The sequence below is a fragment of the Crotalus tigris genome, unplaced genomic scaffold, assembly GCF_016545835.1.
Source record: "Crotalus tigris isolate CLP2741 ecotype Arizona unplaced genomic scaffold, ASM1654583v1 scf7180000017550.10884619, whole genome shotgun sequence".
Lineage (NCBI taxonomy): Eukaryota > Metazoa > Chordata > Lepidosauria > Squamata > Viperidae > Crotalus > Crotalus tigris.
In genome coordinates this window covers 5,217,113-5,231,357 of record NW_024096468.1, presented here as the reverse complement: position 1 = coordinate 5,231,357, position 14,245 = coordinate 5,217,113, and the positions used below count along the sequence as shown (strand labels likewise).

General features: G+C 41.6%; 1 protein-coding gene and 1 long non-coding RNA gene across 6 annotated transcripts in view; one reads left to right on the top strand and one right to left on the bottom strand.

The window, feature by feature from the left end:
* NF1 (neurofibromin 1) overlaps window positions 1–14,245 on the top strand; it is a 211,016-nt gene that overhangs the window by 88,022 nt on the left and 108,749 nt on the right. The window lies entirely within an intron of this gene.
* Window positions 277–3,296, bottom strand: LOC120307069. Its single transcript, XR_005556445.1, has 3 exons — window positions 3,203–3,296; window positions 2,486–2,553; window positions 277–969 (listed from the first exon to the last, which is right to left on the bottom strand). It is a non-coding gene; the product is annotated as an uncharacterized LOC120307069 (long non-coding RNA).

The following is a 14,245-nucleotide window of genomic DNA, read 5'->3' as shown; positions in this document are numbered from 1 at the left end:
TGTTGGACTCAATTTTGGTCATAAGTCGAGGACCACCTGTATTTGCTCTTAAATTGTTCAGGTTTGGGTAGCAAGCTATGTGTCAGATAGCTACTGCTGGACAAATATACTCATGCTATCACTGAATAGATTGGAGTTGATTAATTGCATGCTGCTTTACAGAAATTGAACATATTTTCCTGGAATTATTATTTTAATGGATTTTCTTGAAATAGTGTTCACAGATCTCAGAACTGCTCGATTTTTATTCCTCCCCCAAATAATTCATGAGAGAAATACATTTGTAAGCATTTTTTTTATCAGATTTCATTTAATGTAGGACATATTACATAAAAGTCTTGATTGAGTCTTTCTATTATTTTTCAAAATAGTCCATACATGACACTAATCTTTCAATTTTGTCGATGTGGCCTTTGATTCTGTATTCCAGATTCTGGTCAATCAGCTTTCCTCTAGATAAAGCCTGCTTAATACAGCAATTTTCTATAGTTATATTTAAAGTTTTTCCATTCGTTCCAACAATTATTAATAATAATAATAATTTAGCCTCTTGTCTCCATTTACCATCACAATGCGAAAGCTAAACTGAATTTAAAAATCACACATTGCTGTGGATTTGCTAACAAGGCAACATACATTTCAGAAGGACAAGAGGGATAGCAAAAGATTTGTCAGATACAGACAGATTATTTTTTTTCTGAATTTGACTTACAGTTCCTCTAATAAACAGGCTTATTTTAAAGCTTATATTGAGAGACAAAGAAAATACATAAAGATGAAACAGTCAAAATGAGAGGGATAGCAGGCATAGGAACACTGCTGTGTGACTTGGTTGTTTTTTCTGGTGCTTTCTTGGTTGTTTTTGCTTTCGTAGTGGGATCGCCCTCTGCTGCAGAAGCAGTCCAGAGAAGTTCGCTCAGGATTGCAAGCATCACCACAGGCCAGAGCCATCTCATCTGCCTCTTCATCCTGTATTTGTAACAGTGAACATTATCGATTCGCTCAAGCTACTTTAAGAATTGGCTTTCGTCGCCCAAAACAAATCAAAGCTCTGACCGAACACAGTGGGAGAATGTCTAGACCAGTTTTCCTCAAACTTGGCAACTTTTAAGATGTGTGGACTGCAGCCCCCCAGCCTTCCCTAAGCCACGCATTTTAATGTTGCCAACGTTGAGAAACGTTGGTCTAAAATGTCAAGCTGTAATGGAATATAAGAATGACCTTGGAATAACAGAATAATAGAGTTGGAAGGGACCTTGGTGGTCTTCTAGTCCAACCCCCTGCTCAAGCAAGAGACCCTATGCTATTTCAGGAAAATTGTGGTCCAATCTCTTCTTAAAAACCTCCAGGGATGGAGCACCCACAACTTCTGAAGGCAAGCCCTTCCACTGCTTAATTGTTCTGTCAAGAAATGTTAAGACAGGAGAGAGAAAGACCCGCTTAGGGAACAATCAAATAAAAGGGCGAAGAGCCCACAACTGAGCAAATGTGAGTGAAAGACACTTGGAAAGGATCTGCCCTAACTAATCAAGCAATAAAAACAGACAGTGGGCGATTTGTACCTTCAGCCAGATTCTATTAATGTTGCCTTATAATAAAGTAGAATTCGCTCATCTGGTTGTGTTTCTTGTCTGGTCTACCTGGAAGGCTTACATAAGCTTATTCAGTTTTCTGGAATCTGCTAGTGAAATCTAACTTTTAAAGGTTTTCTGGATTGCCCTTATCTATACTCATAGGCATTAAATTAGGACTACCACAGATATGTGCTATTGAAAGCTGCCAGTCAACTAATTTTTCTGTTTCCTCCCAAGTCGATATTTTATGATCATTGAACATTCTCAGATTTCATGGATGCTTTTGGCATTTTTTTTTTTGCTGTGTGTGTGTGTGTTTGCTTAGCCTATTTATATTTCCCTTTTATACCTGGGTGGAAACACTTTGGCTATATAAAATTCCATACTTGGACAGTGATTTCATTGCTAGTATTCTGGTTACTGATCCTTCCCACATACACAAATGGCTTGCTTCTGTGGGAATATTCTATCCTGTCCTGCCCCCCCCCAAAAAAGAACCCCTTCCCAGCAGAGTTTTCTTTACCTTACCGAGCATTTAAATGACAAATTTTACAGAAACACTAGAATAGAAAATTAAAAAATTCAATTGGGGCAGTTATTTTATTAAAAGATTTCAATCCTGCTTTTCAAATAGGCATCCAGTTGGTGGAGCGATAGCAGTTTAATGTTGGAGCAAAAGGGGAGACTCTGGTTAACCCCTTCCATAATGCTGCAAAAAATATTCCATTGATGCCTCACAAGTTGACTTAGCAAAGCTTTCCCCATTTATAGTCTTGTTTGTATCTTAATTTTTGCTCTTGACTGGGGGCCCTGAAGCAAATTTCAAGATAAATGTTCTATACCAGAAAGCTAAAAAATAATTTAAACAGTGCAAGTGCATCAAATTAACAAGGACAATCTTAGATGCTTACCTTAACATTTCAAATAATTAATGAGGGAGGCAGTTGGACTTCTCTTGGAAGGAAATTTAAGTCAGGTGCTAAAAACAAATTGCAGAGCTTAACAACATGTGTTGTATAAATTATCTTGCTTTAATATTATTTAATTAGTATTACATTTCCAAGCCATCCATTTCACCAAGGTGATTCTAGGCAACTTAGAGTCACAATTAATTCAGGCTTCCCCAGAAAACTTTTAGAGCTGCAATTCCAAAATCTGTCATTGTGACACATTGTTTGGAAATCTTGGGAGTAAGTAAGGCCCATTAGATCTGCCAATTTAGTAACTCGCCCATTTGCCTTAATTCTAACCTGGATGCCTCTTGGGTGGGTTGGCATCCTTTTTTCTGTATCATTGTTTCTCAACTTTGGCGATGTTAAAATGTGTGGACTTCAATTCCCAAAATTCCCAGGGACACATGTAGAGTAATTAATGAATAAATTGAGTCATTAGAGAACTACAGGACTAATCTGTAAGAATGCATATTTTGCATTTGCCTCTGTAGTTCTAGTTCATTAGTTGCGTTGACTCGTATTTCCATGTGAATGCTACTCTTCTAAAACTGCAATAAGAGTTTTCCTAAGGGACTTAACCTGCACATAAAATTCCATCATCATCGCCGCCACCACTGAGAGCATATCTTTCCAGATCATATTTTTAATTATTTATTTAATAATTTAATTCCATACCTGTTCTCGGTTTCAGGTGCTTTTGTGATCAGAGTAAAATCCAGAGAAGCCTCTGAGGTGCTGATTGCGTCTGATAGTTGTTTACTAATTTCTACCCCTTAAATAACACTTCAGATTGATGAAGTAATCATAAATCCCCCCCTCCCTCCAGTGATTGGCTGTTGCAGTTTGCAAATATGTTTGTGAACATTTTACCAGGGTAACAAACGTAAAGTAAATTTCAATGAAGGAAGTTATGTTCTCTGCTTTGGATTTTTTTTTTTCTTTTAAGTTTGTTACGTGAAAAGGACAAGAGTGGTGATGTCTCAGTACATGCCTGAACATGCTTATGATTACTTTTTGAAGATGCAGAATTTCCGAGCATGGTCCTAGAAATAGCTTTAGGGAAAGATAGATGAACAGGTAGAAGTAGTCCTCGACTTATGACCACAATTGAACCTAAAATTTCTGTTGCTAAGTGAGACATTTGTTAAGTGAGTTTTGCCCCATTTTACGACTTTTCTTCCCTGCAGTTCTTAAGTTGGTAAGATGGTTGTTAAGTGAATCTGGCTTCTCCATTGACCTGGCTTGTCAGAAGGTCGCAAAAAATGATCACATAACCCCGGGACACTGCAACCGTCATAAATATGAGTCAGTTGCCAAGCGTCTGAATTTTGATCATGTGACCATGGGGATGCTGCAACAGTTGTATTGGAAGTGTGATAAATGCTCATAAGTCACTTTTTTTCAGTGCCATTGTAGCTTTGAACGGTCACTAAATTAACTGTTGTAAGTCTAGGATGATTTGTATATAATTCATTTTAGCTTAGGTGGGTGACATAACACAACTTACGGGTGTATCTGGAGTCCCTTGCCCTTGGCCAGCTGGGACTGATGGGAGTTGTAGTCTCCAGTCTGAAGGGAGCAAAGTTGACTTTTTTCTGATTTTAGATTTCTGAATTGTAAAATGCTGGGGAGAAGAGAAGCAGCCTCTTATTGATGATTCATATCTTTTACGTTTCATGACCAACCGAAACCCATCGGTAGGTTCACATCTTCTACCAAACCGAAACCTCTCATTGTCATTAATGCTTTGGTTACTTCCCTGTTGATTACTCCATCGTGCTCTACATGGGGCTACTTTCCAAGATCAACTGGAAACGTCACTTGGTCCAGAAAGTCGTTGCTTAAGCCACCACAGGCACCAAACAGTTGGCCCATGTACCATTTCTCCTTCGAAGTTACTAGTTTGCTTCTGGGTTCCATTCAAGGTGCTGGTCGTTGCCTTTAAAGCAGTGGTTCTCAACCTGTGGGTCGGGACCCCATTTGGGGTCGAATGACCATTTCATGGGGGTCGCCAAACAAGGCTGTCCACCATTTTTTTCCCCTTTTCTTTGGCCACACCCCTGGCACCCAGTGATGTATAAGTGGTTGGGGGTCACCACAACATGGGGAACTGTATTATGGGGTCGCGGCATGAGAAAGGTTGAGAACCACTGCTTTAAAGCATTTTGTGGGTCAGAACCTGGACATGGGACTGCCTTCTCCCAGTGGTAACCGTTCTTCCTTTGAGTTCTGTGTGGCCAGTGGACCCACAGCATTGAATGAAGGAACTTATGACCCCTGCCCTTGTGTTACAGCCATTGCAGCATCCCCTTGGTCATGTGATCAGCATTCGGGCACTTTTCGTCCGTAGGGGTGATTCAGCTCCCCCTACTATGCCTACTATGCCCTTTTGGCTGCCTGCTGCGCTAGATTACCCCCACCCCAGCTGACCTTTGCCATCTTCTTCCTCTTCCTGCTGACCAGGTCTTCAGTTTATCAGAAGCTTCTTGGATGAGAAGTGAAACATTTTCAAGGAACAAGGCCAAGAAAGTGCAGTTGCCTTTTGAAAAACATGGGACTTTTTTCTCGCTTCTGCTTCTTGGGCTGTCCCAGGCTGAAGCTGGGCTTCCTGGCACCACTGCAGGAAGTATAAGCAAGAAAGAAAGGTAGACAGATTGGGAGAGTTGAAGGCAGTTGCTTGCCTTACTGAGGCACAGAACTAATCGGGGTATTATGGAGGTCAACTTTCAATTAATCTAGGACAGCGGTTCTCAACCCATGGGTCGCGGCCCCATTTGGGGTCGAACGACCATTTTACAGGGGTCGCCAAACAACGCGATCCCCCTCAGGGGGCGCCGCCGCGCATGCATGCCACGCATGGGGCGTCTCCCCGCATGCGCGCTGCGCATGCGCGGCACGTCCGTGTGAGCGGGGGTCGCCGTATAAAAAGGTTGAGAACCGCTGATCTAGGAGTTATTAGATTGAAGAATATTATTTTCATGGGAAGCAGCAGATCGTTTTTTCCACTTGTAGTGCTAGAAAAGTCAGGATCTTCCAGTGAAATGGTCAAGAGTTTTGAGAGACCCCGACTCTCACAACTGGGCCAGAAAGATACCATGGTTGATGGTATAAAGGCCACAGTGAGGTCAAGAAGAGCAAAGATGGATGTACTTCCCCCATCCTTCTCTTCTCAGAGGTCATCTAAAAATGCAACCAGTGCTGTTTCCTTCTCATATCTTGGCCTGAAAAGGGCCTAGTTAATACAGAATAAGAAGAGTTGGAAGGGACCTAGGAGATCTTCTAGTCCACCCCCTGCTCAAGCAGGAGACCCCTTCCCATTCTGACAAATGGCTGCCCAGTCTCTTCTTTAAAATCTCCAGTGGTGGAGCGCCCCATCTTGTGAAAGCAAGCCATTCCACAGATTAATAATGTCAATAGTAACATTGTTGTGTAGCCTTTGTATCCTAGGAATGATGGTTGTGTATTACTGAGTGTGACCTTTCCTGGAATGGTTGGCTCTTTAAAATAGCAGGGTAATCCTTGCCCAACCAAAGATGAATGAAGAATAGGACACCAAAGGGTTTTTTTTTTTTTTTTGAGATTTGTGGTTTCATGGTGAGAGAAAAGAAACAGTGGTTCCTTTTTTCAAAAGCATCAGTAGCTATGGCATCATGTGTCTCCAAAGCAGGGCAATGCAGCTGGTGAAATCTGTCTGCAAGATTATGCCATCTTTCTTCTACTTCATTTCCTTGCAGGGATTCTTTAGTTTCACTTTCCTCCAGGCAACCAGACTTCAAATTATTATTTTATTAAAGATAATGTTTAATGTCTGGGTTTACAAATCACAATACAGGTGGTTCTCGACTTATGACCACAATTGAGCCCAACGTTTCTGTTGTTAAGCGAAACATTTTTAAAGTGAGTTTTGCCCCATTTTATGACCTTTCTCGTCACAGTTATTAAGCGAATCACTGCAGTTGTTAGGTTAGTCACACGGCTGTTAAGTAAATCTGGCTTCCCCGTTGACTTGTTTGTCAGAAGATCACAGAGCAAGCCACATAAATGTGAACCAGTAGCCCAGTGTTTCTCAACCTTGACCATTTTAAGGCATGTGGACTTCAACTCCCAGAATTCCACAGCCAGCAATGCTGGCTGTGGAATTCTGGGAGTTGAAGTCCACATGCCTTAAAATGGTCAAGGTTGAGAAACACTGCAGTAGCCAAACATCTAAATTTTTGATCATGTGGTCATGGGGATGCTGCAAAGGTTGTAACTGTGAAAAGTGGTCATAAGCCATTTTTTTCAGTGCCGTTGTAACTTTGAATGGTCACTAGATGAACTGTTGTAAGTTGAGGACTACCTGTGGACTAGGCCAAAATGGGGTCGTTTTTGTTCAGTATGTGGTAGAAATGCTGCCATTAGTCATAGTATGTTATGAACCGAGCTGCAGCATTAAGACACCATATGATTTACATTTTGGCTTGTTGCAAAGATACAGCAAAAGATTTAGTATTGTGTGAACCAGCCAGGCCTGATCTGAACAACCTTAAAAAAGGCATTTCCTGAAATGCTGTAATAGAAAAATTAAACAGGTGGATGAAGAAAGTCACTTGAGACATGCTTTATGTTAAACGGTAAGATAATCCATATTATGGTGTTAAACGATAAGGTTTGTAGTCCCCTGATTAGTTGATACTGATATTATTGTTGTTGTTGTTAGTATTATTATTAGTATTAGTCACATACAGCCAGATGTTCAGACTGGATTTGGCATTTTATCTACCTATCGAGTCCTTACCAAGGACCTGGGTAGGCAGATGTGGATGTTTGAATTAATGGTATTGTCACAGGATGGAAGCTGTTCTTAGTAAGGCTGCCTTTTCCAATTGATTGATGGCGAATTTGTCAGTGCCGATGGTGTCCAAGTGGTGCTCCAGTTGTTTTGGGATTGCACCCAAGGTGCCTATTACTATTGGTACTGCCCTTGCTTGCCTTTGCCACAGTCTTTCTATTTCTATTTGTAGGTCTTTGTATTTTGTTATCTTCTCCAGCTCTTTCTCGTCTATTTTGCTGTCTCCAAGCACCGTCACATCCACTATCCATATCCAGACTTTTTTGTTTTTCTTATCGACAATTGTTAAGTCCGGGGTGTTATGTGGCAGGTGCTTGTCTGTTTGAATTCTAAAGTCCCAGAGCAATTTAACATTTTCATTTTCTATGACTTTCTTTATTTTATGGTCCCACCAGTTCTTGCTTGCAGGCAAATGATATTTCTTGCAGATCTTCCAATGCACCATTGTTGCTACTTTGTCATGCCGCTGCTTGTAGTCAGTCTGTGCGATCTTCTTGCAGTAGCTTACCAGGTGGGTCCACTGTTTCTTCAGCTGCTGCTATTATTATTATTATGATTGATCATCGCACAGTCAGCCAGATGTCCAGACTGGATTTGGCATTTTTGTCTACCTATTGAGTCCTTCCCAAGGACCTGGGATAGGCAGATGTGGATGTTTGATGGTATTACAGATATCGTCGCAGGATGGAGGCGATTCCTAGTAAGGCTGCCTTTTGCAATTGACTAATGGCGAATTTGTCAATGCCAATGGTATTCAAGTGGTGCTCCAGTTGTTTTGGGATTGCACCCAAGGCACCTATTACTATTGATATTACCCTTGCTTGCATTTGCCACAGTTGTTCTATTTTTATTTGTAGGTATTTGTATTTTGTTATCTTCTCCAGTTCTTTCCCTCTATTTTGCTGTCTCCAGGCACTGCCACATCCACTATCCAGACATGGCAGTGCCTGGAGACAGCAGAATAATAACAACAACAACAACAACAACAACAACAATAACTATTATTACTATTATTACTATTACTATGGATCATCGCACAGTCAGCCAGATGTTCAGACTGGATTTGGCATTTTGTCTACCTATCGAGTCCTTACCCAGGACCTGGGATAGGCAGATGTGGATGTTTGATGGTATTCCAGGTATCGTCGCAGGATGGAAGCAGTTCCTAATAAGGCCGCCTTTTGCAATTGACTAATAGCAAATTTGTCAATGCCAATGGTGTTCAAGTGGTGCTCCAGTTGTTTTGGGATTGCACCCAAGGAGCCTATTACTATTGGTACTACACTTGCTTGCTTTTGCCACAGTCTTTCTATTTCTATTTGTAGGTCTTTGTATTTTGTTATCTTCTCCAGTTTTTCTCTTCTATTCTGCTGTCTCCAGGCACTGCCACATCCACTATCCAGACTTTTTTGTCTTTCTTATCGACAATTGTTAAGTCTGGGGTGTTTTGTTGCAGGTGCTTGTCTGTTTGAATTCTGAAGTCCCAGAGCAGTTTAATTTTATCATTTTCTATGACTTTCTTATTTTATGATCCCACCAGTTTTTGCTTACAGGCAAATGATATTTTTTGCAGATCTTCCAATGCACCATTGTTGCTACTTTGTCATGCCGCTGCTTGTAGTCAGTCTGTGCAATCTTCTTGCAACAGCTTACCAGGTGGTCCACTGTTTCTTCAGCTTCTTTGCATAGGCGGCACGTACTGTCTGTTGCTGTCTTCTCAATTTTGACTTTGTATGCATTTGTCCTTAAGGCTTGGTCTTGTGCAGCCAGAATTAGTCCCTCGGTCTCTTTCTTCAATTTTCCTGCTCTTAGCCATTGCCAGGTTTTATTATTATCTGCGTTCCCAGCTATTTTTTTCATGTATTGGCCATGTAGTGCTTTGTCTTCCCATGCCTCTATTCTGTTCTTCATTTGGTCTTTCTTGTAGGCCAGTTTGGTCTCTCCAGTAGTTAGTAAGCCTTCCTGATATACTAATGTCAGTGCATCTTCATCATTGTTCTTCAGATATTCTTCCAAAGCCATTTTTTCTTCTTCAACCATCTGATGTACTTGTAGCATTCCACGCCCACCTATATGACTATTACTACTACTACTATTATTATTATTATTATTATTATTATTATTATTATTATTATTATTATTATTATTAGCATGCTTGCCACAATTTATATGCCCCTCTCCTGTGGCTAAGCCAGCAATTTCCTCTTGCAGCTATTTTGCAGCTGAAATGTTCCCATGCCTCACTGTGAAGCACCTTCTGTTGCTTATGCTATGGGTTCTTGGAGCTTTAGGTACTTTCCTGTTATTCCCATTATTTACTTCTGCAGTCAAGGTAGCTGTTTCCTCTTGTAGCTGGCTACTTTCTGAAGACCTTCCGCCCCTATTCTCTGTCATTATGAAAACGACTCCCCACAGAACTAAATCACAAGCTTGAATTTTGTGGAGGTTGATAAGGCAACCAGTGTGGCAAAAAAGGAATTGGCAGATTTTCTAGCTGCTTGCTTCGGAAGTACAGATAATCCTTGACTATCAGTCTGTAGGCAGTTATGACTGACCTGAAAAAGGGGACATGACCTGGATTTGAAGCTCTGATGGTCAGGTGCCCTCTGCGGTGATGTAACTGAACTTTAGGAGCTTGGTGATAGAGAGCTGCCTTTATGGCTGTTTGTAGTGTTCCCAGGGTCACGTGACCACGTTTCCCAATGATTTTGCTGAAAACTTGCATTTACTTCAGATTTGGGGCAAAACTGCACCTATAGCGAACCGTTGGTGCCCTTAACAACCGTGGCATTCTCTTAACAACCTCTGCAGACTAGTCACTGGGAGATTGAGAGTTCCATTCCTGCCTTAGGCTGGGCCAGTCATCAGGAGACTGCGAGTTCTAATTCTGCCTTAGACATAAAAGCTAACTCGGTGACTTTAGGCCAGTTATTCTTTCTCAGCCAGACCCACCTCTCAGGGATGGCTGTTGTGGAGAAAATAGGAGGCGGGAGGAATTATGTTCACTATCTTGAGTTTTATATATAAAAATAATAAAGGTGGGGAATAAATTTAATAAATAAGCCATTTGATGGTTTGTTTTTGATTGTAGTACTGTGTATGCCATTGTATATTTATTTACTTATTTATTACTTACTTACTCACTCATTCACTCACTTACTCTTTCTCCTCTTCTGGTTTTCGTGCCTAAAGTGGGACTAGAATTCCCAATCTCCTTATATCTAGGCTAGCACCTTAACCACTATACCAAACTGTCTAATACAGTGGTTCTCAACCTTTTTAATGCTGCGACCCCCAACCGGTCGTACGTTGAGGACTACCCAACCGGTCGTACGTTGAGGACTACCCAACTGGTCGTAAGTCGAGGACTTTCCCTGCCCGGGAGTGCCGTGCATGCGTGGTGCTGCCCCCTGCGCCGGCCGAGGCGTAGCTGGCAAGGGGCAGCGACGGCACAGGGCGACCACCAGCTGGGCCACCAGCTGGCCCAGCCCAAGGGAGGTAAGGCACCCGCCAGGCCCCACGCAGGAGTAGCACAGCTAAGGAAAAGGGGGGAAAAATGGCAGACTGCATTGTTTGGCGGGGTCGCGACCCACAGGTTGATAACCTCTGGTCTAATAGATGTCATTATATGCTATTGTAGATAACAAATTATGTTTTATAGCTTATTCAGTAAGCCATGAATAAAACAAACCATGGCCTACAGCAATGCATCTGACTCCAGCCGTTACCAAAGTCATTTTTCACCAATGCTGAAAACAAAGTTAGTTCTACAACGCTACAGTGCATAATCATGGTTAATCCTCAATAAATAAGCACAGATACTTTCCCAATATGGCCACAAGAGGGCGCATCAGCACCTTGCACTCCCTCCCTAATACTCACTCCTGTTTCTCCCCTCCATTTAGGATGATCCGTAAATTGTGATTTAATGCTTAGAACTTCTTCCTTCAATACTTCTTTTAAGTAATTGCTTTTGCTAGTTCCTATAGCACTTTTTCTTCTTTTTGTAGCGATTGGGTTTAGTTTCAAAGAAGCTTCTGTGTTTTAGGATTTGTAAACGAGCAATGTTAGATAAATCCATCTTTAGGGTTTAGGGCAGTGGTTCTCAACCTGTGGGTCGGGACTCCATTTGGGGTCGAACGACCATTTCATGGGGGTCGCCAAACCATGCTGTCCGCCATTTTTTTCCCTTTTCCCTAGCTGTCCTACTCCCTCTTATTGGTGGCCACACCTACTTGGGGGTCACCACAACATGGGGAACTGTATGATGGGGTCACGGCACTAGAAAGTTTGAGAACCACTGGTTTAGGGTTATATATATATTTCCCTGACCTGCAATTGGGCAGCCAGTTCTGAAAGGAAGGAAGGAAGGAAGGAAGGAAGGAAGGAAGGAAGGAAGGAAGGAAGGAAAGAGAAGGGAGGGAGGGAGATATGATAGAAATGACAGCCAAGAAAGGAAAGGAAAAGGAAGGAAATGGAAAGGGAGATAAGAGAGACAGAAGCGCAGATAGATTGACAAACAGGTAGTATTTCCCAAATCAGTGAATTCCAGCTACGTTGGTGGGGCTTACATGGAACTCTGAGAGTTGCAATCAGGGCATCCGCAGAAAGCTACCCTCTGTCTTTTTGCTGTTGCTCAGTAATCAAGAACTCTGACTTTGGAGAAAAAACAACAACCCCACCCTTGCTTTCTTTTACAACAGTTGTCCTTATTGACAAAGAACGTGTATTTCCCTATCATTCAAGGATGCACCTGAAACCTAAGCACGAAAAGCAATATGGAGATTGAACTTTGGTTGTCGGGATGTCACAGGATATACTTTTCTGCTACAGCTGTTTTTTCGGGGGGGGGGGGGAGGTTGGTTCAGCCATAGTTGCGGTAGTAGGCCTGTCAAAGTGTGTGTCTCTGAGGTTTGGTGAAGTTGGTAAAAGTACTGTACTGGAGTCCCTTGCATGTAACAATTAAGTTCTATTTTTGTTGTGCAGGGCTGCTTTTGAGAACGTGATTTCAGCAGTTGGGAGGGTCACTTGCCGTCTTAAGGGCTACGTGCCACTTTCTCCTACGCCGTAGGTAGAAGCATTGTTTAGTTCAGTGTTATCAGGGCTACGGTCTCTGACTTTTGAAGGTTTCCTGCTATTGTTCAGATGTTGGCACTTGCTTTCCCTGCTCTCTGGTCATGTGTGCTCCCAACTGCAGGCTATCAAGCTTTGGTCTGCTGAATTGGACTGAGTTCTGATAAAATTGAGCCTGGTGGATGCTTTCCAGGACAATCTGTTAACCACCGCTTTTTGTTTGAAGTCTGTAAGTCAGATATTTTGGTTCCCTTGAAGAGCAAGGGAAAGCATCTTTTATTTTTATTTTTGTTTAATACGGGCGTTTCCAACCTTTTGTCTGTGAGTTGCATGCAGCCCTGGACAGCTAGTAATGCAGCTCCACAAGATCATTTTATTTATTTATTTATTTATTTATTTATGAGACTTATATACCGCTTTAAGTGCAAGCACTCTCTAAGCGGTGTACACCAGTAAGCAATGTATATATATATTTAAATTGCCCCCAACAATCTGGGTCCTCATTTTACCTACCCCGGAAGGATGGAAGGCTGAGTCAACCTTGAGCCGGTGAGATTTGAACCGCTGACCTGCTGAACACAGTCAGCTAAAGTGGCCTGCAGTACTGCACTCTAACTGCTGCGCCACCTCAGCTCAGTAATATTTTAAAAAATATTAAAAATAAAGGATGTTTGTAATTTACATACATTAGCTATATTATATATTTTATATAGGGCCCAAGACAATTCCTCTTCACTCGATGTGATCCAGGCAAGGCAAAAGATTGGACACCCATGGTTTAACAGAACAATTATCTTGGATTATCCTGGAGACTGTTAAAATATGTTCTGTTAAACTTCTGAGCAGGAGAAAGCTTACAGAGCACTTCTATTTAAAGATACATTTGCACTGAATCACCAAGGAAGCTAGAAAATTGGAAGAGTTTTGGTTTTGGCATGCTTTAGAACTGGCAGGCAAGCCATCATATTTTTGAAGTCCCTCATGGTGTGGTTGTCAGAAAACAAGACTAACAGAGAGCCATTTCCTCATTGGTATTAACAAATAACAGTAACAGAGTTGGAAGGGACCTTGGAGGTCTTCTAGTCCAACCCCCTCCTCAGGCAGGAAACCCTATATCATTTCAGACAAATGGTTGTCCAGTCTCTTCTTAAAAACTTCCAGTGTTGGAGCACCCGCAACCTCTGGAGGCAAGTTGTTCCACTGATTAATTGTTCTGTCAGGAAATTGCTCCTTAGTTCTAGGTTGCTTCTGTCCTTGATTAGTTTCCATCCATTGCTTCTTGTCCTACCTTCAGGATTGTTCCATCTGAGTTGAACCCAAGTTTTCACAGTGCTAAGATTTCAAACAATGTCAAAGGAAACAACCAATAGAAACACCACATTTCTCTGGTGTTAATCTTTTGCTTGGCTTGCCAGTTCCATTGCATCTTTGCTATCCTTCACAGTCATCTGTGGAGGCAAAGATACTGAGTTCTTGTCATCAGGCTCTTAAGGAAAATAAAATGGGCTTTTGTTTTTGTTACGATTCTCTTCTTTTTATTAGATTTTCTTAATCCCAACTGTATTATTTTTTATAAACAATCTGAGGCAGCAAACATACCTAATACTACTTTCTCTTACTTGCCCCCTAATAGAGCTCTTTGAGCTGAGCTGGATGATTGGTCCAAAGTCACCAAACAGGCTGTCATCAACCAGGCTCCTTTGCTGTTTTCAACTCATATTGCCGTTATCTATTAATGTGTGGGTTTTTTTTTTTCTGGTGAAAAACATATGAGCCACCTCTTGAAGGCCCTGGCAATTGAATGATGACATTGG